We start from the raw sequence: 21,080 nt of genomic DNA, 5'->3' as shown, positions 1-21,080 counted from the left end.
GAGTATCCACAAGCAATATTGTTATCGTGTATAAAATGACACAAAATCTACAGCAAACCAGATTTCATTGTCGATCCTGCCTTCCCTCTGTTTGGAATTTGCTGAAATGTGTCATGACCATAGGGTTAACCCAAACTAGTAAAACTTTTAATAATGACTTGTCTTTGTCTCTATTAGCTGCAAAGACTTACTTAATGTTCTGTTGGTTTTTCTAACAAGCATCCAGTGTCAATAGGACTTCATTAGAAGGGGGTTTTTAAACTACAGCTCTTGCTCCAGTTTGTATTTTGTCATAGTCATGTTTAAAGAGGAAAGAGATGTCATGTTCCATGCCATAAGGGAGGCACGTGTCTAAATAACATAAAGGAACTGGAGCTGTGCAACAGCAGGAGAAGGAAGAAAACACCAGAGTTTAGTAGAAATAGAAATAGATGCACTGAGCCAAAGGCTCTGCTTACCTTATCTCTTGGATGCACAGGGGAAGAAGCACAAGAAACAGAATGTGTGTGTATGCCTACATAGAATCATAGAATAGTTGGGGTTGGAAAGGACCTTAAGATCATCCAGTTCCAAGCCCCCCCTGCCATGGGCAGGGACTCCTCCATGCCATGTGTGTATGTATATATCCACACATACATATATATGTCAGACTGGCCTCAGAGATGCACAGTGGTAGGGCAGAGGCGACAGTGACAAGCTGCAGGAAGGGATATTCCAAGTATTAGGAAACATTCTTCAGGCCTGGAAGGACTCAGCTCTCAACTGGACAAGGGCCTGAGCAATCTGACCTAGGCTGGGCTGGCCTTCAGGGAATTAAACATGGTCACCTCCAGAGGTGTTTTCCAGCCTGAATTAATTCATATATGTGAATATACATATATATGATTATACATATTATATATACATAGGCATAGGTCACAGACATATACATTTTTAAAACATATGAAGACACATATACGTATGGTATGTATGTGGAACACTCCCTCTTCACATTCCGTGTGGAAAAGGGCCACTTACTTAACCTGTTGGCTAGTCTGTTCAGTGAAAAGAGAGACCTTTGGGACCTCATCCTCCAGACACACTTGCTCCGCGGTGTTACTCATGCAGCCTTCAATGCAGAACTCATTCCTTCTGAATTGAGTAGGGCTCCTGGCATGGGCCATTCTCATGATAGAGTTTCAAAATCTCAAAGCTCAAGCTAGAGCAAGCATGCTACAGAACAGATTTACACGAGCAGCTGCCAGATCCGTCTTGTTTTGAGGCTGACGTTTGGCCAAAGGATGAGGATGGCTGTTTTCGAACTGGAAGTTCAGATATTGGGCAAAATTATGGCCTTTCTTCTGCAAGGAATGACAGCGTGAAATGAGTGCTGTCTGTGAGGGAGTGAACGGGCTGCTGTCTCTTAAACTCTGGTTTTAGTTCTTGCTTGGATCCTATTACCTTTTGCATAGAAACTTAGTTTATTTCTACAATCCCTTCAGCCTAATGCGATTTATAGGTCTTGTTCTTCCCCTTGTGAGTGGGTGGGAAGCTCTTATTTCAGAATCCTTTAAATAACCAGACTCAATTTCACCCTCATAAATTTGATCTCCAACACACTTCCCCTTACTAAATAAGCAAATATTTTCCCTAAAACCAGTTTGGCTTTTTCCTAGGTTGACCTTTTGTCAACAAAACATGAAGATATTATCGTGATTGGAAACACTTTTCTAAGGGCCATAAACCAGGCAAACAAAAAGGGGAGAGGGAAGGAGGGAAAGGCTGGGGCTTAAAAAACTCATTTTGGAAATGTCAACTGAGCAAGCAAACAGCATGAATTATGAAAAACAGTGACAGAGGCAGAGAAACAATCTGTGAGCAGTGAAAGAGCCGGTAATTCACCGTATACACAACAAATCCATCTGTTAAACTGGGAAACAATACTTCGCTTAGTTCCATGGGGTTTTCCATGGGTGGGTTCAGATGGCACCATCTCCAGAGTGTCTTCAGAAAGTCCTCATCTCCTGCCCTGCCACAAACAGCTTTGTCAGGAGAGACACCAGGGATGCACAGAGTCCCTCCTCATATCCCAACTGCGGGTGCCAGCCTAGTAAGCAATTTCCATGTGCCCCAGGTGAGGAGGCAGCTTCTCCAAGGCGTCTGTCACCTTCCTCTGCCAGTGAAACTAAAGGTAAAGGCTGTTTGCTCTTCATTCCCCCAACAGGAATTAACCTGGCCAGGGATGTCGGTCCTGCTGCCTCCAGTGGCCCCCAGAGGTCCCAGCACACAGGTTTGACCCATACAATGGCAGGGTGTCCCAAAGCAGCCGAGTGTTGTTGGAGGGCACAAGTTAGTCTCTGTTTGAGCTCTCCAAGTCCAAGCCCAGACAGGCAGTAAGTAAGGTGAGTGATTAGGTACAGCCTGTTCAAACAAGATGCTTCATAAACCTAAGCAAAGATCACTCCAAAAGCTGAGAAGCACTGGTCCCATGACTTAGGCAGTTTTATCATCATGGAGAGGAAAAGCCTTGGGTAAGCACAGGAGAAATGGCTCACTTAGCTCTAGAGTGGCATCATTCCTGCTAAGGAAAGCTTGCTACTCATCATACAGGTCTTGAGCAGCAGTGGGAAGGGATGATCTATCTCAGTGACCTCTCTTGGAGGTGCTCTTTCCCAGCTGATTCAAACCCCTCTCATCACAGCAGCACTACTGAGACAAAGGGCAGCATGGATTGACAAGGATTTGGTGTTGGGGAGCTGGGAAGGACATTAGTCACCATCAGAAATCCCTTTGCAGCTGGAAGCTGACAGAGCTTTTCCTCACCAACCACCAACATACCAGTCTTCTGGATCAACCAGCAGCTATTGACCCCTCCGTTTCCTTAGGATTAAGACTGGGATGAGTAAACCAAACAAGATGGCTACTCCTCCTTGCTCCCATTTTCTCTTCCTTGCCTTAGACAAGCTGCATCCTGAGTCAGTGGAAGAACCAAATGGTGAGTGTATAATGCTGTGCTAAGGGACAAGATATCACAACAAATATACCCAGGGTCCGGCACAGGGCACATAATGCCCATTATCTGCTGTGGTCAGTGGAGTGAAGGTATCCCTCTCTGTTTGGGTCTCCCTGTTACAGTTTGCTATGCTTTACTGCCATCACAGACATTAGAGAGGAGGGAGAGATGAGAACACAGTTCTTAACAGATTTAGGGAAAGGCTGGAGCTATAAATCAAGCTCTTCAATGCATTTCATCTCCTTCCCTTTCAGCATTTAGCAAGAAAACAAATGCATACACAGGAAATAGGGAACAGATGCGCAAGCGCATCTCGGGACAAATAAACTAAGATGCAAGTAAGCAGGCAGGCAAGAGAAACAATCAAGGGTAATTAGACCACACAGGCACCATCAACATGGGGCTGGACCTCCAAATATTGCCAACACCCAAGAAGGCCACAGCAAAGTGATCTCTTCCATTTGCAGCAGTGGTGGTCTCAGGCCAGGACTTCAGCTATAAGTACCTGACCTGCTGATGCCTGGAAGGGTAGTGTTGCTCCCCAAGGATAAAGAATCACTGAGGGATACAGGAGAGAATCTGACAGAAACCCCCCTTGGTTCCCTCTTTGGGGACAATTCTCTCTTTCCACAGCAACTAATCAAATGAGATAGAGCTTAGGGCAGGGATTGGAAAACCATCACATCCAGCCATCATATCATAGCTGTTCTTGGGTTTGAGAGTGGTCAGCACTTTTCATCTCCCACCCTCTATAGAGAAAGATGGGTGTTTTTTATACTGGATCTATTGAGGTTGAGACATCCTTCCCTCGTCCCCAGTGCTCCATAAATCCTTACTCACAAGTGTGCCAGGGCACCAGTCTGCAACGCTGTGCAAAACACAGTCTTGCAGCACCCACAGAAAAGTGGTACAGCCTTGTTGCAGAGGCCTGTTGGCCCCTTCAAAGGCCAGTAACAGCCCTTTGGTCCTGCAGAGTCTTTCATGGCAGGGCAGGGTTTGGCTCTGAGCACCTGAATCACCTGAGGTCCATATGCTTATCATGCTCCTACCTTGCTCTCCCAGTTTCTGCCTTGCATGCGTTAGATGGGCATCTCTGTATGTTTTACTTCAAGGTCTGCCCAGGCTTTTCTGATTAAACTGAAGGCATCACACGACACTATCACCGCAGTGATTTGTACTTAGGTCCAAGTAAAAAGTGTCTTTATTCCTTTGCGTTCCCCCTGTCTTGATTACATGCACGGGACTGTGAATGCAGAAGGTTATGGTTTGCACTGCATTCACCATCCGCTGAGCACCTTCGGATGCTGTGAGAAGCACCAGGCCCCCAGGCTGTCAAATATGGTGCTGCATGAGGGGAGAGATGAGTGCCCTGCCATAAGAAAAACAGTGACAAGAACACTCCTGTGCCCAGCTGCTGGAAGGGCAGCTCTGCTTATCAAACACTGTGGGAGCATTGACCCTCTCAAGGCAGCAGCCCACAATGCCGCTTGGTGGTTGGATCATGCCTGCCCCTCCATGCACAGCCCTCCAGGCAGCTCCTTCCCAGCCATGCTTGAGGACTGAGATGGTTTCTCTTTATCCAGACCCATCTGCAAAGTCTCCCAAAGGTGGTGTTTGACCAGGGCTCTTCCCAAGGCCTGGGAGGTCCCTGCTCTGCTCCCCACCACCCCCTGCAGTGCCTCTGGGGATTCAAAGGATCCAGACAGCGATGCCCCTGAGCCTGGTGAGTTAAGAGAACTGGCAAAAAGTACTAATGTGACCAGCACACCTCCCAGTGCAGGAGGGAAGGGGGGGTTCTGCTCCTCCTGCCTCCCTTGCTCCAGAGAAGTGCCCTCTGCTTTCTAGCAGACCAAAGTATTTAGTTAATATCTGAGTTAATTTCTGTATTCCCCAGATAGGGAAAGGTCAGGCACTTGGAATGAAATATCTCCACAAGGCCTCCCTCACAAGTTACAGATGACACAAACATGCTGCTTCTTTCTTTTATCCCATTGTTCCTCCTCTGCCTCCTTTATCTACCATCTACCTCCCCCAGACCTTGCTTTTCAAGTCCTAGTGGTGTTCTTTTCTCCTCATCCTCCCTGCTCTCCCCTCTCACTGTACATTGCACAGATCACTCAACTGCATTTGGCAAGAGTTGGGCTTCATTAGGTCTCTTTCGTTATCATGCTCGTTCATGAGCATCCCATGCTGGAAGCACACTGCAGGCTGCCCTTCAGTGCTCAGGGGCTTTGGTGGGGTGTTGGCATGAAGGTCTTCAAAGCCAACAGGAGCACAAGTAGCCTCAGATGCTGGCCATCATAAGCACAGCACTGTGTGCAGGCAGGAGGGAGGTGGTACTGTCCATTGTCAGAGGGCATTTTCCTCCATGTCCTCCAGCCTTTATCTGGGGGATGTACTTACATTTAACTCCACGTTTCCAGGTCAAAAGAACCGTTGCCCCTTCCTGAAAACAGACCATCATAATGCCAGTGCACATGGTCTCACAAATCATTTCCCCACAACAACAGTTGAAGCTGTTTGCTGCTGTGTAGAGCACTTCCTGAGCAGCCTGCTCCAGTGAGTCTTGCTCTTTAATCACAGGGCAACACGTATGGAGGGGACCTGATGGGCTGTATCTAGTCCTTTGTTATCACAGGCAACTAGGTCATAAAATCCCCTAAGAGACCTTTCCTTTACTCTGTGGTGGTATTCCGGGGAATGTTTGGGTAGCAAGAGTAATATTTACGTTAAGCAAGAACCAGAATCAAACCTGAAGCCCAGGTTTCAGTTCTTGTTTGGCATTTCCTGGGCCCCATCACAACAACATATGAAATCTCTAAGCCTTCACACCCTGTCTTACCTGTGCCTCCAGCCAGGCTACCTCGATATGCTGCACTGTAGAAACAACAAGCTTGCATTTAGCTGTAAGACCCTGCCCAGGGTATCTCATGTATCCCACTGAGTGGGTCCCAAAGTGCATGACAGGCTATGGAAGGGTTTCTAGGAACCACCTGGGGTCCTGCTGAGAAGCAGCCACCTCTGAACACATTGCAGCACTCATTGAATGGCTTCCAACAATGCGAGAGCTTCATTTGCGAGACTCCTAAGGAGATTGCATCCAGTTGTCATTGCAAAAGGGGGAATTTAAGGCATGCACAATGAAATTATTCCCACTGGGAGCTGCCAAAACCAGCAAGGGTGGCATCCCATTGCTGTGAAGAGGGGGAAAAAAGGGCTGTAGACTGTCATCTCCTGCTGTGTGTGGCCAGGACTCTGATGTCCCATCTCCTCTGAGCACAGCCCTTCCCCATGGCTTCCCCTCCACCAGCCTCCCATGCTCCCCAGGTACTACAGGAGAGCATCGACCAGGCCGGAGGGAGAGGTGAGCCCCATCAAGCTCTGGTGTGGGAGCACAGACCTGTACTGGGGGATAGGCTACCAGCTATTTTTGGAATATTATTAGAATAATATAATACATATTATAATAGATAATATATATTAATATCTTATTATGGAATATTAGTATTTGGAATATATATTTTGGAAGATCAAAATTTCATTGACAGTGTATTATCAGCAGATGACTTAGATCTGGGTGGTCACTGAAGTAGTGAGTTCTCCTGGATTTAACTTGGAGTTTGGTGTCTAAGTGCTTCCGAGGATCTTTCTGTACAACAAGGATAACGGCACCTCAGGTTTACAGAGGACACAGAAACTCCACCTGGTGAGGTGGGCAGCACTGGCAGCACAGGTAGGTTATGCCTTAGGGGCATTGCCCTTTCTTTACCAGGAGCTCAGTGCCACCATGCTGCTGCTGCCCTGCCACGCAGAGAACTTCCTGTCGATGTCCATAAGCCTCAAGGCTTCCTAGTTGGGTAGTCCTGCCTCAGTTATCCAAAGACAAAGCCATCCCTGGGTTGTCAGGCTGGAAAGCTCCTGCATAAACTGTCCCAGGCTTCACCACTACCCTCTGGGCTCTGCAAAATGTCTTCTGGTGTCACCACAGTTTTAAAAGATCTGGGAAGCAATACCTGGACCAGATCTAGGCTTCATTAATCTATAGAATATCCTTTTTTCTCTAATCAAGCTCTTCTCCTCCCAGCATACAAAGCAAAACAGCAAAGATCTCTGGGGGAGGCTGGGCCTGGAAGAGGCTCAAAAGAACTTAATCTCATTCTTCTGTGTATGTTTTTGCTTTGTATAGTGTTCTGTACATGCTTTCTCTCCAGATGTCAGCATCAGAGATGTCAGCATCAGCCAAGCTGCGGGTGACAGAGCAGCTGCAGAGGTGGCGGGGCTGTCATGAGCATGCTGACCGGGGAGGCGGGCATCCTGCACTAGGGCAGCGTTACCCTCACTCTCTCCCATGGCATCAGCACTGGCACTTGCAAAGCTATTCCCAGCACTGACTCTGTTGGTCTGAGACAGCCTGTCCCCAGTTGTTAAGAGGAGCTGTGTCTCATCTGATCTCCCATGAGGAGGACAGCTCAACTGAAACCACTGGATGGGTCTGACCAATGGCTGGAGCTGGGCACCATGGGCATGGCACATTCCTGCCAGATGCCAAAATGCAGGAAGCGTCCTGCTGACAAGAAGATGTGCAGTGAAATGGCCAAAGCCACATTGATCGACCTTCAACATCAGCTCTAGATTTCAGCAGTTGTTTTGATCTGTGAGTTAAATAATACCAGTGCTTTACTGAAAGTGCATTTGGAGAGGTTTAACAGCAATTAAACTCATATGTATTTCGCATGGGAGCTTGGCTTTAGTGAATATGGTTCCAATAATCAAGCGGTATTTTGTTTACATGCTGTAATTATGATATTAAAATCTATACACAAACCTCAGTGGAGACAGCAATCTTTTAATGTGTGCTGGGCTTTGCAATTGGCAGCAGGATGCAGAGGTAAAAGGTGACAAGATGGATGTGATGTGAGTGCCCTTAAGATTAACCAACACCACAAACACAGCTGAGTGGGGTCCCTGACAACAAAGGCACAGCTTCCAGATCTTCAGCTGCAAGCTACAAGAAGGCTAGCTGAAATCCCTGACAGATAAGCACTGGCAGGGGACCAGTTTGGGATGCTCTGTCACGCAACAGGGTCACAGCATGGATAAAGTATTTAAACTCATAGCTGCTTGTAAGCTTCATACAGCTAGGGCTCATATTTAGGATGAAGATAATGCTCCCCTCAAATGACAGGATGTAGGATCCTGAACCTTAGTCCTCTGAAATTGCCTACGGGACTCAAAAAGGGTTGCACTGGGAAATTTACCTTGTGGAGGAAAGCTTTTAGGAGAACCAGAGAAAACTTCAGAGGCCTGACAAAGGCACAGTGATTCAGCATCTACCGCCACAAATCAAGCGCAAGTGGCTCAGTACCATTCCTGGTTCAAAAGCCTTCAGCACCTCGCTTTCCCTCTATGGATTTGTGTCTCCCACCTTATGGTTGCCTTCTCCACCTGCACTATGAGCTTTAGAGAAAGAACCTCTGTTGATACCAGATGCTTGACCCAGAGATTTCACCTAGCGAGTCATAGCCAGTGCGCCAGTGAGGACGCAGGCAGGAGGTAAGCAGTAAGAGCTGGTGAGGAGAAGTATCTTGAGATCTTATGTTTTCCCTTAGTTCTGAATGTGGATAACCCTGTCCTGCCAGGGACACATCAACCTCTCCGTGCCCATCACCCGGACACCACTGCTCAGGCTCTCTGGGCTGCACTGCACGATCAGCTGAGCAGGATCCAAATCACTGCTCCTCCCTTTAATATCTGTGGCCACAAAGGAGAGTTCATTTCTTTGTCACATGTTGAGTTGACGACTTTCCTCCAAGCAGAGCAGTTGTGGGGAGGCAAACAGTCAGAGGCTGAGATGAAACGGTACCTCCAGTAATAAAAGTGAAGCAGATTTGCCTGTAGTGAGTTTTCCTTTCTGAGAGCCATGCCTGGATAATCTCAGTTTCTACCTAAGAGATAGCAGAGCTGACATACTCCATGTGGCCACACACGAAAACATAGACATGACCCCTTGGCTCTTAGTAAAGGGGAGGAGGGAAAAGCACTAGCAAGGGAAAAGAAAACAATGAAACCCAAATTCATAGAGCAAACAAACGTAAGAGCTCCTATTTTTACTCAGTGATTTAAATGCCTGGCCCCCTTCTTATTTCTTCCATTTTTAATCTGCAATAAGTATCTCTGAACTTTGCTGAGACAATAAATCTGGGCCTCTTTGAAGACCCTGGGCGGCAGTGCAACAACAATACACTTTCTAAAGCAAACACTTTAGAGATTCACTTTCCTTTTGATCTGCAGCATGGTACCCCCACTGCATACGTATGCACACACCAACGCACGCACACATCCTGCTGAGGTCTATTGTTCCTCTGCCACTGGCAATGGACATAGGAGAGGTCATAGCTGGACGCAATACGCAATAACACCCTCGCAGAGACACACAAGTGAGCAAAGGTTGCTCGGTAAAAGAACACCATAAAAGATGTGACCAGTCCAAAGCCAGTAAACAGCAGAGTTTAAGGTCACAGAGGAAGAATTAATGGTTCCATGGTAGGGGCAGGAAGTGGTTGTAAGGAATGTTAGAGTTTGTTTATTTCTAAAGCACAGTGAGAGAAAAGGAAAGGAGCTTCATTGCATGATGTCTCCCTGGCACCCCTGGGACTATCAGCGGGGTCACGTCTGTGAGATCTACTATGCAGACTTCAGCCCCCTGAACTAGCAGACTAAGTGAGAGCAACAGCTATTTATCATCCTTTGTGTGAGCCTGCTCTGGATGCTTTGCCTGGGGTTTCACTGACAACTGTTGACAGAGAAAAAACAACAAGGCACTGATCACTTCACCGCTCTAGCAGATGTGCATCCTAGTCCATGTGCCTCCTAGAGCCATCCAGCTGAAGGGATGCAAAGCATTTATGAACTGCACATTACTCACCAGTCCATCACTCAACTGCTTCCCAAATAGAGCTCCCCTGAGCCAGCAGTATGAGTGTAGATTAGCAAGCAAGCATGATCTCTGAGCACAGCAATCTGGGGCACAGCTCAAAGAACGAGAGTGAAATCTGGAGTGAGAGGAATACGTGGCCCATGTTCTATTTCCTGGTCATGGAGATGTGAAGTCCCCGTTTCATCGGATCATTCTCTAGCGCCCTATAGCAGTAGGGTAGGGTGACTGACCCCACTGAGCCGGAAAAGAGGTTGTCATGTCTGGTGAAAGACATCCTGGCCTTTCCTCTGAGGAATGCCAACCAAGAGCTGACCTGGGTCGAACCTCTTTGACTTAGATGAGCTGATAAGGATCGCAGGAGGAGCGAGGAGGTCCTGAGCATATCATTTAAGCCGCAAATAGGTCAGCATCAGCACTTGCTGTGTGATGTGCGCTGTGGAGATCGAAGCACAGTGTTAAATCCCGGGGAACAGGCAGGTTGATGCCTCTTATTCTCACTCATTTTCTCTATAACCCAGCCTCTTGTTATCCTACCACTCTGCAAGCAATGAGTCAAACTCTAGAATACCAACTTCTGCTGAAGGTGGAAGTGTCTATGGAAAAGCTCACTCAAAGTGTGAGACGAGGTTCATTAAAGCAATATTGTCTTCTTGAGCTTGGAGAGAGCTTGAAACAACAGCCTGGAGAGGTGGAAAAGTTTTTTTTCCACATTAAGTTTCTAATTCTGGGACAACAACTGATTTAAGTATCACTGTTTGACTTGCTAGCGTTTTATCAGCAATATCCAGCTTAGATGTCCATGCCAGGTCTTAAATAATCTCCTACACTCTTCCTGCTGCCATATTGCCTTTGTTCTATTGCCTGCTTAATTGCCTTTTGCTCTGTTATAAGATCTTCAGTTTCTTCCCTGTGATTTTTAATGGAGATACGGTTTGACGATGCATCAATCTGGTAGTGTGTCAAAACATGGATCCAGCCAAGGGAGTGAAGGGGGCCAGGAGGGAGAGAGAAGGAATGATGCTCAAACTCCTCATTCTGGCCATACTTGCTGCCTGGGGAAGAGCTGCACCAGGCACATAGAGCCATGGGGACAGAGGAGCAGGGCGATAGCTGCAGCTTTCTGAATCAACAGCATCCTCCAACCTCTGCCCTCCAAAAAGCAAAGCCAAAACAGATCTGCCCCACACACATTAATTTCCTGGAGACGGCCGAGCGAGTTAAAAGCACATGCGAGTGCTCACCCGCAGCGCCCAAGCCCTGAAACCTGACCCGGAGCAAGCTGCGGCAGGCAAGCCTGACACAGGGGGATGCTGCGAGCTCTCCATCCCCGCAGGAGGTGGATGCGAACCATGCGGTCCCCTCGGTGGTTCAAGCTGGCAAGCAGAGGGAAGCGCTGGTGTTTGGACAGATGCAGGCCTGTGTCATAGGCAGAAAGGCTGAGTGCTGCGCTGCATCCCCTGCTGCCTGTTATGGGTCCATCCATAATAATTCTCCAGGCTCCTTTTAGCCGTATCAAAAGCTGCTTCTGTAGTAACAGAGGAGGCATCAGCGAGGACACTGGGGTTTGACAGAGCATTAGCAAAAAGTGACTCAGGCCCTGGATTGCCCTCTGATCCTTTGAAGAGGAGCTATAAAGAGCAAAGGCTTAAAGAAATACATTTCAGGCTTTCCCATCTTGCTTGCAGGGCCCAGAGAAGTGTCAGTCTCCAGGGTCCCAACACTGAATTTTGCATGTCACTTCTGATTCTCCCTGATCACACTTTGCTGCCCAGATGCCACCCCAGCACATAAGCCATTGCACAGCAGTGACTGGATGTCTCACAGCAAGGGTACAATGCCCAGAAGCATAAAGCAGATGTCAAAGTATGGGTGGGCTTATAACACTAGACACACCCAAAGCCATTCCCAGGTCCTGGCTTTCATTCTTTGCGCTCAGGATCAGAGGAGCTCAGAAATTGGGTCTAGGAAATACCTTCAGGAGTCTGCAAGACAGTATCGGCTATCCCTGCACTGCTCCTGACATGTTTGTCCAACCTCTTCTTTAAGACACCTCCACTAATGGATTTCCACCACTCCTTTATGTGATCCCTTAGCAAAGATGACCTAGGACATGCTTAACAGCTTGGGGAGGCAAGCGGTAAACACCGCAGTGACTGCTGTCCAGGCTGAGAGAAGGGGAGAAAGTTAAACAGGAGAAGGATGGGAAAGCTGAGAGGAGCCGCAGAAAGTCTGCACAGATTTTGATTTGTGTCCCCTTCAAACCTCCACAAAGCCCAATCCTCCTCTCATCCCATCTGGAGGCCCAAGAGGCTTCCAGATGGTCTACAAATGAAGAGTTAGAGCCATGTCAGCACCCCATGAGCTCACATCACCACCAGGAGGTGATGCGTGAGAGTGTGACTGTAAAACCCAGAGCCTTTGTCTCAAGCCAGGAATAAGAGAATGTTGGGAACACAGTCACTGGCATGTGGCACCGCTCCCTCCCATTGAAGTAGCCTCTTTAGGTTGACAGATGCTGGTGGTGCCGACTCCAGGGGCCTTGACACCACAGCAGCTCTCTTGCAATTGGCTTGTTTCAGCTCCAAGCGGGTACAGCCCTGCAATAGCAGCACAATTCCACTCGCTACACTTGGACATTACCACTACTGTTGATCTTGGCATGTTATTTATCCATCTTCCCCGCCATGAATTTCCTTCCTGGACTCCATGACTTGCTTTATGACCGCACTCTTTGAGCTGAGACTGCAAAGCCCTGGGGACGAGACCTTTGCCTCTGTGCTTTCTATTTAGAGCCTTGCAGCTTTAGGACACTAACAGAAAGAGTAACTTCATAGACTCATAGAACTTCCCAGATGACTTTGCAGCCCAAGCCCAAGTCTGTTGAAATGCTACTTTTTGGCTACTTAGAAGGTCACCCATAAGAGCATGGATAAATCTCACGCCCCAGCTACTACACATAGGGAGGAGGAGATCTTGATAGCTTGCTTCAAATATGACCTACAACAAACCATAAAGTCTTTCCGCTGTTCTCCCAAATGGATCAGCATGAAAGTCCACCCCAGAGGCTCATTACTTGGCCTCTGTTTCCTGAGTTTAAAGCCTTGAAGGAGGTGGGTAGTCCCACTGTATTAACACCAGAGGCTCACAGATCTTTGCACCAGGCTTTGGGAGCTCAAGCAAGGCCAGGGTTCACATAGCATTGCATTAACGCCTGCCTGTCAGAGAGTCCCAGAGCTTGCCATGCTCTTGGCTCATGCTGATGGCCTCAGAAACAATCTGATGACAGCACAGTCCAGCATCAGCTGCCTAATGCTCCCCCTCTCCCAAAGTCATTCCTTTCTACCAGCTCTCTTGCTCTGGACCTCTTCAAGCAGTCTGCTATGGGTGTCTTTTCATTGGGGTGAGTCAATCTGAATGATGCTTTCCATCCCTGCCCGCCTCAGCTTGGAGGGGTCCCTTGGGTGCACCATGAAAGGAGAGGCACATCTCGGCTGGATTACAGGGCGGTGCAATGGCTTTTATAGCTACAGATTCCTGCATATGTTTCTGAGCAGGATGTATATACTCACACATAAAGATGCAGAGGGACCTCAGGGTTGAGAGCCATCATATAAACCCTTCTTGGTTGCCCCCTCTTTGGAGGGCACCTTGGCTGGCTGGGGGTGATGAGAGATGCTTTTGGCTGCTGACAATCAGCTCTCCCACTGGGCATGGAGTGTTGCTTCTTTCTGAGAACAGAGGCCAAACGGAGGGAGTCATTTGCACCATTGAGAAGTGGGTGTAACGCTGTGATTTACTGGCATATTACAGCCACATCGGCACTGACTTCGCACGGATAAGGACAACTGTGAGGAAAACAAGGGAGGAGGCAACGAGACTCGGAGTAAATCCACAGAGATCAATAACGTTACATCAGATTTACGCTGGTTAGTAAACCAAAGGTTGCAGCGTGCTCCCCACAGCATTGGTTTATTACAGCTCCAGATTTCATACCACAGCCACCGAAAACAGGATCTGTCCCCTGAGGTTTGATAAATAACCTCTTTCTCTTGAAAAGCCTCTTCTTCAGCTCTCCGTGAGAGGAGAAGAAGAGACAATGATGCGTGGATGGAAAAGCAACAAAAAGGACTAAATTAGAACTAAAATGCAGCAAGGCTCCAAAGAACTCACAGATGTCTCTCCTCTCCTTCCCTCCTCCCCTTCTCCGTGGTCAGCTGTAAATATTTATCTGGCAGGCTGCAGTGAAAGGCATGGCCCAAAACACTTCATCACCATTTCAGCGTGGCTGCCCTCCAGAGCACCCCGAACATGGGGGTCGGTGAGTTCTTTCCTGCAGCTTTGTTAGAGGAAGGTCCCTCTGTCCTTACCCGGGCACAGGAGTGCTTTCAGAGGCAATTCAGAGCATCTCAAACACGGGCTGCTGGATGCGCTGCTTTTCTTCCTTTTTGGGGTTGTTTTTCTTCTTTTGTAGGGATGTTTTTCCTTCCTAGAGGGTCTGATTTTCCTTTTTTAAGCTGGAGGGAGGGACGTGGGTCAGCCCTGCCACCCCAACACCACAGCATGGCGCTGATTGCCAGTCAGGAGCTTTGGGAAGCAAAGGAATCACTATATTTCTATAATTCACCCCAAAGTGTTGATGAGACACGACCCCACCTCCCCTGGCAAGGGTGGCTGTCTCGGGACAAGTGGAAGCACTCCAGAGGCTGGCAATTTGAGGGGCTTTGGTTTTGAGGATGCCCAGCAAGAAACACCATTGGTGCTTAGGGTGGTGTTCAGAAACCAAGTCAAAACACTTGCAGCAACTGCACTTAGTGTGTATCTCCGTTTGCCAAGAGCAGCTGCCTCCTCCTATGGTTGTGGTTAAGGGAATGCATTGTGTGTTTAAAGGGGAAAAAACCCAAAGGCTTCCTCAAGCAAACACTTGGACACATGTAGAGAGATGCCAGCCCAGAGAAGATAGGGGCTAGCTTAGCTGGAGTCCTGTAGCTGAATGACAGCTGGATCTCCCTGGTTGGTAGTGTTTAGAGGTGCCAACACAGGATATGGATCATTGTCTTCAGCTAGCACCAATATGACATGCAGAATCCAAATATTCCATCCAAAATATTCCTCATTTTGGGGTTTTTTTCTAACTTCATCCTGCCCCTTCCTCCCTGTTCAAATCCAGAGCGGTGTCTAGGGCCCATAAATACTCAGCAAAAGTCATCTATTGACTTCCTTCAAAGAAGCTATTGTGCTGAGCCTCTGCCAATGGCTCACCCTACACTCTGGTATGGAGAAGATGGGAGAGGAGAAAGGGAGGACATGACCATAACAGGTCCACCCTCAGGGTCTCCTTATAGGTTCACTCCAGCCCCACAGCAGCTCAGAGGCTGGAGCAGGTGAAGAGGCCCAGCCAATGCATGGTTCAGCCTTCCTTGAGAGATGTCCAACCAAAACCTCTCTTGCTACTTCAATGAGCAGCTTATTGCCCCAGTCTCCAGCTGAAGCATGAAAAGTAGTTTGTTTTTCCAGTTCTCTGCTATTTTCTGCAGGGAGCAGCACACTTTGGCAAAGCAAAGCCATGCCTGACATCATATATTCTTACTGGCCTTCAGCACACTGCAATTTATTGCCAATTAGCTGGTTCACCCCTGATTATTTATTGGTCTGCCTTTATGCCTTCCTGGGCAATGAGATTCAGTTCACTTCTACCCTCCTTGCCAACGCTTCCAGTGGGAATGAGGCTTGGTCAGCACATCTGCAAACACGCAGAGTTCCCTGAAAAGGCAAGTCCCCTCCTTGCAATGAACTCGTTTAGAGCAGGGGATCAGTAACCACACACATGAACTGATCTGAGGTTGGTCCATTGTCATATCAATGGCTCCTGTAATATTTAACACTCTCAGAGCCTCCTGCCTGTAAATGTAAATGTGTGAGAATCTCCTCTTCCTTCATAAAATAAACAGCCTTGTAACTCCCTTCTCTGCAGTAATTAGGGTGCCTTTGCAATTGCAATGCCAATGTGGCCCAGCTGTATCCAAAGGTTTTAAAAACCCACATAGGGGATAAGTAATCAGACTTCAAACTGCACAGGTTTTAAGGCAGTGCTGCTATATGTGAGGCCTTACTTGGGATTTTGAGATCTCCAAGGCTGACAGTACTGCAGCAGTTAACTGTGTGCACTGACACTGATCACAGTGTTAATACCTGGATGCTCTGCAAGCAGCATCTCCTCTTAGGGCAGGCTTTCCCAAAAGGCTCTGTTTCCTTTGACCAAAATGGACTGTTGGCTTTTTATTGCATGTAGGGCACTGTACCGTGAGCAGTTTCCACTCTCCCTAGTCCTGTCTCCCTCTGAGCCCATGCCAGTGACTGCCCAGCATCACACCCCAAAATCCCTGATGGTGGCAGGCCCATCTTTTCCCCTTGTAATGTACTAAATGACAACACACAGGGGCACATGGGGAAAGATTACTTCTATGGCAAGGTGCCCGGTGCCTCAGAAGAGACAGGGAGAAGGTGAGGGAAGGCTTTGCATTATCTATACTGCATTATCGGTGTAATGGGGTCAGCCCTGGCAGTGTCACCACCAACTTTGAGCAGGACAGAGCAGTGGCCATGACCCCATGGGGTTAATGTGGCATTGAGTTTACCCAGCTGCAATTCCCATCATCTGCTCTGTAGTCAGTCCCCATGTCCAGCCAGCAGGCACTCGGGGTAGCTGGCTCCTCCATCAGTCCTGCTCCATCAGAGAGCAGCCAGTTACTGCTGCCTTCATAGCACTGAGGCCGAGCATGGCACGCATGGGGAAGGCATAAAGTGGGGGGATGAAGTATTTTGTGCACTGCAACTGCTGCCGAGCTGACAGCAGCCAGCAAGAGCTGGGATTTCCCACGATCCCTTCACCTTCCTATCAGTGGGAAGTGCCAGTCTGGCCCCCGGCTGCTGGCCAGCTCTCAGGGGTGGGCAGGTGGAAGGGACCTCCCAGGCCCAGCTGGAGCTTCTCTCACCCAGACATCCAGCACGATGCTGTTTTGGTGATGCACTTTGCCCTCCTGCTTTGTGAGCCAAGAGTTTATAAACCCTGCAGGAAAAGTGCCTCCTCTTCCTCCTGGCAATGCCAGCCCTGCTTTCAGCTGCAGGTGCTGCTTTGCCACCTGCCTCTGAGCTGCAGATGCAGCTCACTCTTCCCTCTTGTTATTAAAGCTGTTTGCTTTTCCTGGGCAAGGGACCGGGTTGGTGACAAGCAGGAGATGATAGGGAAAGGTGAGAAGGAGCTGAGGCTCTGAGTAAAGCCCATGCACAGTGCTAGACAGAGGCTGGCTGACACCGCTGCACCACAACTGCCCCTTGGCCAAGCCTGGATGGTCAGAGCCTCCCTATGCCAGCACCAAGCTCATCCACAAATTGGGAAGTTTGTAGCAAACACGTTGTTTATGGACTAACAACCTTGGGAATTAGGGAAGGGTACCCTGCACCTTGGAGGGAAGATGTTCTTTGCAGTGAGACCATCAAGACAGACTCTGGAGATGCAAGGCAAAGTCTTCATGCAACCAAGAGTTTCTCTTAGGACTAAAATGATTTGCTTACTCTGCTCTGAGTTTCAGCTCCAAAGGGAGGATCTTTCCTCTGTGCAGATTTTCCCTATTCAGAAATAGCAGGAAAACTCAGTATTTTGGTGTGTGCAAGAAATCCCATTTACCTTGAATCTTGCACTGTCTCCCAGAGATAATCACAAGGCTACAGTTTGTAGAGCACCACAGTAAAGCAAGCCCCAGAAATACCACTGGAGATAGAAAGGGGAGGTGGTTTAATAGGAACCATACGTGCTGCTCAGGGGGTTCTGAGTAATCCAGCTTCTGCCTGTCCTCGCTGCATTACAGAAATGATGCATTGTCTCCCCTTTCCTTGGCTTCATTGCAGGGAATGAATCTTCCCCAGACCCTAATTGCTTCAAATGCTCTCTGCTCTATTTATGTTTGATTTTACCCAGTGGTTTCAAGCAGTACTGATCCTGAATGACTGTTGATCTAGGGCTCTACCCTGGCTAACATCTACTTTGAAGGAGCTGCGTGCAGGTCTGTTTGAATAACTTTAGACAGGGCAGAGAGGACTTGACTCTTCAATTAAAGGCTTTAGAATGATCCAGTCAATACAGCGCTTTTCTTCACAGACACAGCCATGTGCCCATGATGGTTTTAATTTCAGGCTAATGTGTATTTTTCCACCATCTTTGTGTCAATTCCTTGCCTTAGCTGCTCCCTGCTTCAGTTTCCTCCTCACAAACGGGCTGTAGCTCCTGTGCCTGGGACAGCGTGCAGTCAAAACCTGAAGACCACACCGTACCCTATTAAAAAGAGCAGGAGCCATGACTGCCATCAGCCCTAGCATCCAGAGGGCAGCAGAGAGGGGCAGCATCGCTTGCTGCTTCTAGGCAGAGCAGGAGGGGAACGTTTGTACTCTAGTCTGTGCACACAGTGACCCGGTTCATAGGCAGGGCAAAGTGATGCCTCCTCTGCTCTCATGAGAACACACGCAGCTCAGTGTATGTGGTGGTGGAGGACAGGAGGAGCATGTAAAGCAGACAGATGGCTACACAGCCAGCCCGGTTATTACTGGAATAAATTGGGTAAATCACAGGCTAAGCAGTTGCTCTCCCTGTGGTAGGAGAGGATCTGGCACTGTGATTGAAAATCAGCAGCACCTCAGAGGCAATCATGGCTGGGAAGCTTGCTGTGCTGGGAAGCTCCGCTCAACTGGGTGCTGCACTTGGACTCTGTTATTACTGCACTTTAAACCACAAGAACAAAATGTTTGGGACATGCTAATGGCACCAGGAGAAACAGAAGCATTCTGATTTGGTAGTAATTGTTGTAATTATTTGCTACCAGAGCAGACAGGAATATAATGTAATGGGTCTGATTATTTATCAGCATTCAACACAAGAAGAAAACAGTGCCGGTAAATAGCAGAGGGTTTATTTTGGGGAACTGTTTAAAGCTAGAAAGGACAAAACATCCCTCTTCAAAACAGGGCCTGTGCAGGCTCTGCATTGAAGATCTGACAAAGGCTTTCAGGATTCAAAACAGCTGTATAGGGTTGAGGGTTTGCCCTATGTACTTGGCTTGGTCGCACTGCCAAGGCCAGGTTTGCTGAGCAGCCTTCCCTTAGGCCAGCATCTTGCCAAATGTTATCCATTGGCAGTGAAATAGTTCAAGGTGGAACACTCTGGCTGCCCTTTTGGGGATAATCTAGCAAAGATGCTTCAAACATTTCCAGGAGTGGCAATGTAGCTCTGTCTACATTAACACCTTATTGCTGCTGAGAGGGAAGGCTGAAACAAGATTGCCAAGGAAGGAAATGAGTATGACAAGATTTGTGGGTGAAAAGAAATTGCACTGAGACCCCAGTGCCAAAGCCTCTGGGCTGGCTCACTGCAGGGTCTTAGAGGAGCCTGAAACCAGGAGAGGAGGTGAAGAAATGGGAGTCCTGGAAAAATACATGGTTAGGTAGAGGAAAGGCATTCATGGAGGCCAGGGGGAAAGAGAAGTAGGTCCTGGTGGACAAACAGGAGAGCTATGGGCACACAAGGATAGGTCTCACACCAGCAATACAGGGCACCAGTATGCCAGTGTGCTCCAGGGCTCCCCTACATTGAGGACACATGCTGGTTAGCCCACCTTGGGGCATCTGCAGGATGAGCCATGGTGAGAAGAGCAGAGCTCCTGGGGAACCCTTTGATAGAAAGCAACTTTCCTCCCATTGTGAATGGTGACCACTTTCCTTATCAAAAGGGCTTTGTTGTCTCAATTTATCTCCCCATTTGGCATCTCTTATGGCACTTTCAGTTCCCCACTCCTCTGACCTTGGAGCTACTATGCTATGAACATGTCAGACAGGAACATGCAATCGATGCTGGCCAACCCACTAACTGACTGAGCTATTATTACAGCAGGCACTGATGTGAGCAGCCACAGAAAGGAAAACAGATTTTGGGGCTCCTCATGTGTCTGGGGCTATCTGCACATCCTGTCCTGGGTTAACTGAAAACATGTGGTCAAGGCTGCCAGGCTGGTGTGCAGCTACAGCCAGAGCTAGCTCTCAAAGCATCTGCATCTTCTATTTCCTCATCCCCTTTTTTGAATAAGCCCATTAAAATCTAGCTCAGGAAATGGTAAGATATCAACATGCTTAAATGTCCTCCTCATCGCTGATGTTAATTCTGCAGACCCCTGCTGTTTCAGCTGCATCCTTTTTCGCTTGCTCACTCCCATGTGAGGGTTACCACTTGCTGGAAGACACTTGTCCTTATTTTCCTCAGGCGTTCCTATATCCCAAAAATGTATTACATGTGTAATATACATGTCATAAGCCTGAGAGTGCTCAAACCAAGCTCACTTTGTCCCTATGACACATGAACACCGGCCTGTGACCCGGTAAAGACACGACCCACTTCAAAAACCAAAGCTGTGCCCTTGCGACCAGACTCCACGTAGTGACCATGGATGGTTCAGGCTCAGCCTGTCTATGGCAAGCAATGTGATGGATACCAGGCAGTGGTGATGAACTGCAGGGAGAGCAGAGGGGCTGAGATGGGGCTGGCAGACAGCAACCTTCCCACCTCCAGAAAGCCTTCCCACCTCCAGAAAGCCTTCCTACCTCCTCACCTTCCTCAGCCAGAGGTGGCACTTGTGCAGGCAGTGTTTCCTGGGGAGCAGTTTTCATTCTTTCTTTTCAGATATGGAGCCATGTACATAGCAAGCAGCCTCCGTCTCCTGCAGTGCAGGGTTCCCCAGGGCAACCTCGCACTTGGTGCAGATCCGCTTCCAGTTGTTTGCTTTGAACCTGCCACCTGCTGCTTTTATTTGATGTCCCAAAGTTCTTGTCTGAGAAGGAACAGTGTACAATCCCTCTTTATTTTGTAACCAGGTCGCTTTGTTTTGAGTCACTTGTCTGGGTCCCTGCTTCTTTTTAATTCAATGGCAAAAGCTTCCAAGTGCCTCAAGGGCATGGATCAGGCATTTGCAATTTTTAATTCACTTTTCCTAAGCATTACTTAGGTGTGATGCTTTGCTAAAATCTGCCAGTTGCTACCACAGGTGTCTAAGACTGCAGAAAGAGCAAAGAAATACTCACTACCCTTGCCTTGGCACACGTAACCCATTTGTA

The sequence above is a fragment of the Neopsephotus bourkii genome, unplaced genomic scaffold (genome assembly GCF_033783945.1).
Source record: "Neopsephotus bourkii isolate Nb327-2 ecotype Australia unplaced genomic scaffold, CSIRO-AGI_Nbou_v1 NB_1373, whole genome shotgun sequence".
NCBI classification, from domain to species: Eukaryota; Metazoa; Chordata; class Aves; order Psittaciformes; family Psittacidae; genus Neopsephotus; species Neopsephotus bourkii.
This window is presented reverse-complemented; position numbering follows the sequence as displayed.